Below are 9,583 nucleotides of genomic sequence, written 5' to 3' on the forward strand. Positions count from 1 at the left end.
CCTTCAGTGGTGCTGAGTGATGCTGTGGCACTGAGTGGTGCTGAGTGATGCTGTGGCATTCAGTGGTGCTGTGGCATTGAGTGGTGCTGAGTGATGCTGTGGCGTTGAGTGATGCTGTGGCGTTGAGTGATACTGTGGCATTGAGTGATGCTGTGGCATTGAGTGATGCGGTGGTATTGAGTGATGATGTGACGTTGAGTGATGCTGTGACGTTGAGTGATGCTGTGACGTTGAGTGATGCTGTGACGTTGAGTGATGCTGTGGTATTGAGTGATGCTGTGGTGTTGAGGGATGCTGTGCGTTGAGTGGTGCTGTGGCGTTGAGTGGTGCTGTGGCGTTGAGTGGTGTTGTGGCATTGAGGGGTGCTGTGGCATTCTGTGGCACTGAGTGATTCTGTGGTGCTTAATGATGCTGTTGTGCTGAGTGATGCTGTGGCGTTGAGTGATGCTTTGGCATTGAATGGTGCTGTGGCGTTGAGTGGTGCTGTGGTGTTGAGTGGTGCTGTGGTGTTGAGTGGTGCTGTAGCGTTGAGTGGTGCTGTGGCATTGAGTGGTGCTGTGGCGTTGAGTGGTGCTGTGGCGTTGAGTGGTGCTGTGGTGTTGAGTGATGCTGTGGCGTTGAGTGACGCTGTGGCGTTGAGTTGTGTTGTGGCATTGAGGGGTGCTGAGTGATTCTGTGGTGCTGAGCGATGCTGTGGCGTTGAGTGGTGCTGTGGCGTTGAGTGGTGCTGTGGCGTTGAGTGGTGCTGTGGCGTTGAGTGGTGCTGTGGCATTGAGTGGTGCTGTGGCGTTGAGTGGTGCTGTGGTGTTGAGTGGTGCTGTGGTGTTGAGTGGTGCTGTGGTGTTGAGCGGTGCTGTGGTGTTGCGTGGTGCTGTGGCGTTGATTGGTGCTGTGGCGTTGAGTGATGCTGTGGCGTTGAGTGGTGTTGTGGCATTGAGGGGTGCTGTGGCATTCTGTGGCACTGAGTGATTCTGTGGTGCTGAATGATGCTGTTGTGCTGAGTGATGCTGTGGCGTTGAGTGATGCTGTGGCGTTGAATGGTGCTGTGGCGTTGAGTGGTGCTGCGGTGTTGAGTGGTGCTGTGGTGTTGAGTGGTGCTGTGGTGTTGAGTGGTGCTGTGGTGTTGAGTGGTGCTGTGGTGTTGAGTGGTGCTGTGGCGTTGAGTGGTGCTGTGGCGTTGAGTGGTGCTGTGGCGTTGAGTGATGCTGTGGCGTTGAGTGATGCTGTGGCGTTGAGTGACGCTGTGGCGTTGAGTTGTGTTGTGGCATTGAGGGGTGCTGAGTGATTCTGTGGTGCTGAGTGATGCTGTGGCGTTCAGTGGTGCTGTGGCGTTGAGTGGTGCTGTGGCGTTGAGTGGTGCTGTGGCGTTGAGTGGTGCTGTGGTGTTGAGTGGTGCTGTGGTGTTGCGTGGTGCTGTGGCGTTGATTGGTGCTGTGGCGTTGAGTGATGCTGTGGCATTGAGATCGAGCCAACAGGGGAAAAGGAGTTCAGGAGGTTATTATGAGAAGTTAACCAACACCTCTTACACCCAGACCTTCAAGTCATCTTTGATCTGTAAGGGGATTAGACATTAGTGTGTTTATTCCAGTATGGCTGCGTTTTTTTCAGTGTGTTTGTTAGCATGTGAGCCCTTCGGTGTTGTCCGTGAGTGGGGGTGGTTGATAAGAAAGTAAAGCGGTGTTCACATCATCTAAAAATGTGGCCACTCATATTAGCGTGTGTCTGTGCAGCTCTGTGCCGCACAGAAAACGCTCGAGGGGATAAAATACCGACAGCAGAGAGCTGTTAAGTAAAACAAGTCTTCACGGCTCAATGCTGTTTGGGAGGTGGGAGGGGTAGTGATAGGGCTGAAAGCGCATTGCTTTGAGGTCGTGGGGAGGCAGTAGTAAACGAGTGGGAGGGAAGCGCTGGCGAAGCGTCGCACTTCAAGAGCCTGGGGGGGGGCAGGGCAGCGAGCGAGTGGAGCGCATTCCAATGAAGTCTGGTGCGATGGATGTGACGTGTCTTTTGTGACTCCAGCTGGATGCATTTGAGCACCTTATTAGCGTCCCTGATGTTTTATCCCTAATTTTAAAAAGCTGTTAAAAGTGGTATTGTCTAAAAAGAATATGTGTAAACTGTGTTGAATGTGGCGTGAGCACTTGTGACTTTATTTGGAGCATTGTGTGCTAATAACGGAGCTGTGTAGTAGGGTAGGGTACAAATTTGTTCGCAATATTTAGAAATAAGTAAAAAGTGATCATTTAAATATATGTAACGTTTCGGCACGAAAATATCACCAGCTGGAAGTGGCATAAGCCCCTGGGACTTCCTCTGGAGCTCTTTGTGGCAATTTCCCTAGGGCCCTCGAAGGAAGGGTTTGCGCCGATGCATGGAGTTATTGCTATGGAAGCAAAATGGCATTTTGGTTTTGGAGCACTCCCTGCATGTTTATTCAAATAAAAGGGACGCATGCCCCTTTAGTATAATATCACTCATGGAAGGAAGGGAGCGCAACAGAGCTTCATATTAGCGTAGAGTGTAGCTTTTTCCGTTAAATTAAGAAATGGTCAAAAAGCGGTATTTTGTAAAAAGAAAACGTGTAAAGTGCGCTGGATGTGGCATGCTTCCTTGTGATTCCATCCAGGGCCCTCCGTGCTATTAATAACGCTCCCTATTAGCATAAAATGCAGCCTTGTTTGTGATATTTAACAATGGGCAAAAAAAGTCTATTCCCAAATACTCCCCCCCAACCCCCCCTCCCCCGGAGCTCTGTGTGGCAATTTCTCTGAGCCCTCCGTGCGCTGTTGCTGTAAGTTTGGTTTCAGCTGTTTTAAAAGAGCAGGAAAGAAACGTTAGAGGCGCTGCATAGAGTTACTGCTAATGAAGCAAAATAGCATTTTGGTTTTGGAGCACTCCCTGCATGTTAATCGATATAAAAGGAACACGTGCACCATTTAATATAACATGTGAGAAATATTGTATTAAATAATATTGTATTATAATGGGGAGACGAGAAAAAAATGTGCTCTGGAAAGTGGTAGCTGCGCACACAAAAGTGAAACCAAATTTAAAATTACAATTCTATCATAGTGTAGTGTAGGAGTTTCAGCCAAATATAGAGCATGTCTGCGTGCAACCCTGGGAGGCGGGAGCCCAAGTAAGCTTTATATTAGCGTAGAGTGTAGCTTTTTCCGGAAGATTAAGAAATGGTAAAAAGTGGTATTTTGTAAAAACAGGACATGTAAAATGCGCTGGATGTGGCATGAGCCCCTGTGATTCCGTCTGAGCTGTGTGTGCTATATAAATAAAGCTCCCTATTAGTGACATGACAGTAGGCAATGTACTCAAAGCACAAGAATGTGGCGTAATGCCCAGAGCTGCAAGCGAAAAGCTAGAAAGCCAGGTACAAGTTAGAATGTCAGCTCACTATACTGTGACTGTGGGAGAATTAGTTAATGTTCCTGCGGCTTTGAGAAGGCAATGTGTTCTTGTACTATGCAACTAGCTCTCATGTAAAAGGTGCCACTGTTTTGGGTGGGAGTTCGCGCTATATGAAATCGCCCAGAAAACAAAACAAAACAAGCGATAACAGTCAGATACTAAATGCGCGCCGCTGCCGAGGCCTATGCAACTCGTCGCTCGCAAAAGAGCTTTGGAGAAATCCCTGGCTTTGTCGACATCGGGCCTGCGTGCAGCAATTTGGATGCTTCATGCAGGCGCTTCGAATTTATTGGTATGTATTTGACTTTTACATCCAGTGATTGCCCAGGATTACATATCGTGGCGAAAAAGAAGGGTGGATTAAAAAGCATGTCTCCTACTGCCACCGTAGGAAAGCCACTAGATAGAAAGTGCACTAAAAATGAAGTATGTTGCCACAGTGAAGACGTGGGTAAAACGCTGCAGATATAGATGAAACGGGAAAAGGCATGGGCTTTGGAGAAATCCCTGGCTTTGTTGACATCTGGCCTGCGTGCAGCAATTCGGATGCTTCATGCGCGCTTCACGATAGCAATAACGTGTTTAGGCGCTTCGAGTTTATTGGTATGTATTTGACTTTTACATCCAGTGATTGCCCAGGATTACACATCGTGGCAAAAAAGCAGCGTGGATTAACAAACATTAGCGGCAGCATTAGAAACGAAAATCGGCCGCGAAATGAAACCCTTTGAAGTAGCCAGGAAATGAAACCCTTTGAAGTAGCCAGGCTGAAAAACAAGTAAAATAGCGTAGGGACGGCTCAGGATCGGGGCCGGAGTGGTGCCGAAGGGTGTGAAGGATGGGGGTGGGCGGGGAGCGTAGGGATGGCTCAGGCTCGGGCCGAAGTAATGACAAAGGGTGTGAAGGATGGGGGTGGGCGGGGAGCGTAGGGATGGCTCAGGCTCGGGGCCGAAGTAATGACAAAGGGTGTGAAGGATGGGGGTGGGCGGGGAGCGTAGGGACGGCTCAGAGGCCTGAGGCAGAGCGCACCATATGGAGAGGGAGGGGGGTGGCAGTGGGAGGGTGATTGATGGGCGGGGCAGTGCTGGGGAAGCCTTCGATGTGGCCTGGCGGCCGTGGAGAAATGCTGCTGGCAGTGGGAAGGCTGGGCTGGCCATGCTCGTCCACGAGGAGTCACGTGACTCTCTCGTGCACTGTCCAAAATCCGCCGAATCCGCCTGTTAGGAAAGGAATTTTTTGGATTGACAACAATAGGTTTGAGTAAACTCGACCTAAAAAGCACAATTTATGGACAGAATGCAGAACAATGTAATGCATTCACCCCAGTACAGAGATCTGGGACTAAATCCATCATTTTTTTGCTCACCATGCCATTCCAGTTTGAACTCATCAATATCCAAATCAGTCTTGACCCTGCGCCCAATTGGAACAGTCCAGTCTGTACTGCCAGGCCAGATCCTCCCTGGGGTTGACAAAGATGGGCACACCTCTCCTCCTAACTTAGTTTTCCTGTAGATTTTCCCATCCAAAGTGAGGTTTCGAACAAGTGGGGGCCAGTTGCTGGGAGCAGCAGGTGGCAAAGGTGGCAAGCCTTTGAAGCTTCCCCTTTGTGGACCCTGTCCATCCTGGTAGAGGAGGCGTGGCGCCTCGTCCCAGGATGTTAATTGTTTCAGGACCCTCGAGAGTGGCAGGCTCTCAACCCAGGGGTCCAGCAACATGTCTGGTGGTGGTAGCTGGCAAGCAGCCACTCAGCCAGGACACTCGACTTAGGTCGTTTTTCATCTCTAAGATGCCCTCTGAGTCCATTTTTCATTAAATCCCACACTGGCTGACAAGTTTGATACCAAACTTCTCAGTTTTCAGTAAAGCCATTATGGTGCTGTGGAGTTTGTAATGACAAACTCCCAGCACCATATTACTCTTTATGGTATTACTGCACTTACAACGTCTAAGAATTGACTTAGACACTGTAGGGGTACTGGGCTCATGCACCTGTACCCTCACCACTGGTATAGTGCACCCAGCTAGAGGGGTGGCTTACCTATGCCAGGTCAGTGGGTTGTAGGCATGGCACACATGTTGACTCTTCACTTTGTTCTGCACCAAACCACGCAGCCTGCAAGGGTAGTGTGTGTGTGTAAAGGTACAGGGCAACAAAGTGTGGCACAAAAAGTGTTGCAGCCCTTAGAGACCTTCACTGGTCACAGTGCCCTTAGTGCCTATGGTACCTTTTACAAGGGACTTATATGTGGCCAGAAAGTTGCCAATTGGGTTTTGCAACAGTACAGTTTAGGGAAAGAACATTGGCCCTGGGTAGCTGGTTGGCAGGAACCCAGGGCACACTCAGTCAAAGTACATCAACAGGTTGGCAAAAAGTGGGGGAACCATGCAAAAAGGGGCCCTTTCCCACAGTTTCCTTTACCTAATTGGTTGCATATCTAATTAGTAGCGAGCTGCAAAGCATATCTGTAGAAATGCGGAAGACAGAATTGGCACAGGGTGTGTTGCTAAATCAAGAGAGTAAGTAGTGGAAGGATGGCCAGAGAAGAGGAACCTAGAGAAGGATTTTTTTTTTCTAAATCTTGTTATTGAGTGTTTTTTAAATACAGCGGTGTACAGATCGTATATAATTTTCCTGTGACTCACCAGGGAGAAGGCTCATTAAGTTGACATTTATACAATAGTTTCTAATCAAGAATTGCTACAGTGACCAATACAAGAAAACAAATGTCCTCAATGTTATAGAGACCCACCTTGAGGCCACCAGGATCCTTAGCAAACTCCTCCTCCATCCCTCTATAGGAGCAATACCCTGGCTAGATTTTCTCCCGTTTTCGTGGGCAACCCTGCCCAAATAAATTGTTTTTCATTCAACATTCACCAGCGCATGCCTTGTTCCCATCCTGCCACAGTCGGAGCCTCTCTCCCACCCCACAAGCATGCTATATTGTGTTTTGCCACTGCGAGACCTAAGGATAGCTATATTTTGTCATACCTTGGCATTGGGTCCCCCCCCCCCCCCCCCCCCACACATGTACAGGTCCAAGTCCAATATCTCCAGCCCTACGATTTCCTCTGAGAGTTTCTGCAGTGCCAGCCAGTATGTCTGTATTACAGGGCAGGACCACAAATGGGAAAGAATGTACCCCTCTCCCTGCAGTCTCCAAAGGTAGAGATGTGTTTGGGAATCGGCCCATGGCCTGAAGAGCAGTGAGGGAGCAGTTTGGACGGTGTAGGAAACTCAATTGAATTAGATGAAACCCCACATTCAATCAATCAGGGGGGGTTTAAAGAGCACTACTCACCCGTGAGGGTCTCAAGGGATGGGGTGCAGCTCTGGTTCAGTTGAAGAGCCAGCTCTTGAGGCTCGTCCTGAAGGTGTGCAGAGTATGGGAGTGTCTGATGTTGACTGGTAGCTCATTCCAGGCTTTGGCTGTCATGTAGTAGAAGGCTCTTCCACCTGCTCTGGTTCTGCAGATGCACGGGGTGTCTGCTAGGGCGAGGTCGAAGGAAAGGAGCAGCTTCTCTCCTACTGAAAACCCTGACTTCAGAAACGGTTCTCCCCGTCTCTTTTCTTCATTAGATGATGTGTGCCCTTTTGAAATGGATCAAAAAAAAAAACATAGTAATTGGCGTCTTTTTGTAATATTTTACTATTCCAAAGCAGTGCTTGAAATGGATAAATAGAAGTGCAGGTACTCTGTAACAGAGTACCTGCTTGTTTTTGAGAAGTGCCGGTACTCTCTCAATATAAAAAAGTGCCGGGTACTGACAGTACCGGCCCGATGAAAGCAATGTTCCAAAGTGTAGCTGTGGGAAAAAAAGGTTCAAAACATGAAAAATAACTAAATAAAGCCAAACAGAGTGATAGCAAAGTGGGCAGATTGATTTTATTCATACCCAAACACATTTTGCCCCACTCTACAGAGTTTGCCAGTGAAGCTCTACTTTTGTTTACTTGTCTTTCTTTGAATAGCGTTGTTTTGCCCCGGGCCGGGAACTAGTGCACCAGTGCTCGAGGCACTGCAACACGTGGAATGGAAAACAAAATGTGTACTGCGTCTCGGTGTTCAGGGAATTGGTCTTTTTACTCTACTGCTTACATTCTGTAAGGATAAAAGCAATAGACATTGAAATGGGTCCATTCCGTGCCATGTAGTCATGTCCTTAACTTTTCAGGCAAAAGCACTCTCTGATTTCTGAATAGTGAGTGTAAAAGTATTAAAGTAACCATGTTTTTCCTGCTTACATTTTACATGATTTACTTAATTTTGTATTCCCCATGAGTATTTGCTTTTTCCAGGATTATGTTACTTTTTTTTGTAGTCAAAATATTGCTCTTGTCTAGTGCATAATTTAAATTGAGCCGCATCCAGGTGTTTATAGGGGGCACAATTGGGTTATAGTTGAGGCAGTGCGAGTTTCTCTCAGTGGGCGGTATGGTGTTTAGTGGGGGAGAGGATGTGACACCATGGTCAGAGCTACTGAATTTAAAACTGGGGAACCTAGTTCTGAAGGATGATTATTGAGAGATGTCTGCCCTGTCAGCACTACCCATAAACGGGAGTCAGTGCACGAAACACAAGAGGAGTCTGTACCTCTGCACCCAGGGAGCGATGGGGGTCTGTGTGACTGCACCCAGGGAGAAAATGGGGGCTGTGTGATTGCACCCATGGAGCAAATGGGAGCTGTGTGACTGCACCTAGGGAACGGTAAAAGTGGTGCCCCGGCAGGGTTGCACTCATGGGCGCTAGAAAATCCCAGGAAGAAATACGCCCCCTCCCACAAGGTTAGTAGATTGGAGCTGTGCTTCTGTAGAGCTGTAGAAACTTTAACCATGCCTATTTCAAAGAGGAATACTATGCTAAAACAGGTTCCATTGATTTAGGGCTGAAAAGGAATGATTACGAGTAAAATAAAGTGCTGCAATAATGCCGCTAAATTTAAATTTTTGTGCCGCAAAATTTGCACTTTTATGCCGCTATATCCTGGGGGGTCTGGTTAAGCACCCTTGGCTGAAAGAAACGATAAAGAAGTCTAAACGGGCAAAATACACTCTAGTGCCCAGAAACCTACATTGCTGTAAAAAATCAAGAGCCCTGATGAGAGTCTGCATATTTAATATCAGAGAATTGAAACGTGTTGGCTTTATTATGATTTGTGATATGAACATGGAGGAATTATGAATGTATTTTTTGGCAGGATATTGAAGAAAAGTCTCATGTATTTGACACTAACGTTTTCCCCGTTTTTTTCATTTTTTCATGTTTCCTTAATTGAAACGCTGACATACATTCGTTGAAAGTTTATGAAATAATATCTATATATGAAATTGGATTTTGATACAAGACTTCAAAGACATTAGGAGGTTTGGTTTATGATTTTTTCACATTAATGTTTATTTAGATTGTGTATTTAAAACACAATTTTGTTGTTCAATGTTTTGTTAATCATATGTACACAAGCATTTTCTGTATAGGCATTATTGTCTTTTTCTGTTCAAAATATGCAAAAAAGAATTTTTTTAAAAGTTGGAGGAAAAGGTATAAAGAACCATATCAAATAAAAAAATAGTATGGTCTAGGGCTAATTCAAGACGCAAAAACAACACACGTCCTGGCCAACTTCCCCGCTACACATTTACGTTAGAGCATGGCATAATACATGAATAGGTTCCAGAACATGGAATGCAGGCAGGGGCGTGCGCATAGTTGAAGGATGAAGGATGAAGGAACAGTAGTGTTTGTTCTCTGCTGCGTGTATGAGTAAGAAGAAATAATAAAAACCACGATTTACAAAGAAACGTGTGGTGTTTTTCGGATGAAAGGACATACCAGGAGGCAGACGCCACTCAAGCACGACCAGAAACAAATAGCTTTATTCATGTATATTCGAATAACACATCACCACCTCCGGACAACCAACGGGAAACTACAACGCAACACAAAACAAATAACAGAAACAAAAACAAACTAAAATTCGCAATTGAGGCTATGCCCATCCCCCCTCATGAACTACTTAACCAATCATTAAACCATTCAAAACAAAGCGCCACCCAATCATAAACAAGTCGCGCCTGTTGAGGTCAACCAATCAAAAGAGAAAAACACAGTCGCATTCTCAACGTCTTGGAAGAGCGCGCGGAGTTGAACAAATTACG

This window comes from Lissotriton helveticus, chromosome 9 (assembly GCF_964261635.1).
Source record: "Lissotriton helveticus chromosome 9, aLisHel1.1, whole genome shotgun sequence".
Lineage (NCBI taxonomy): Eukaryota > Metazoa > Chordata > Amphibia > Caudata > Salamandridae > Lissotriton > Lissotriton helveticus.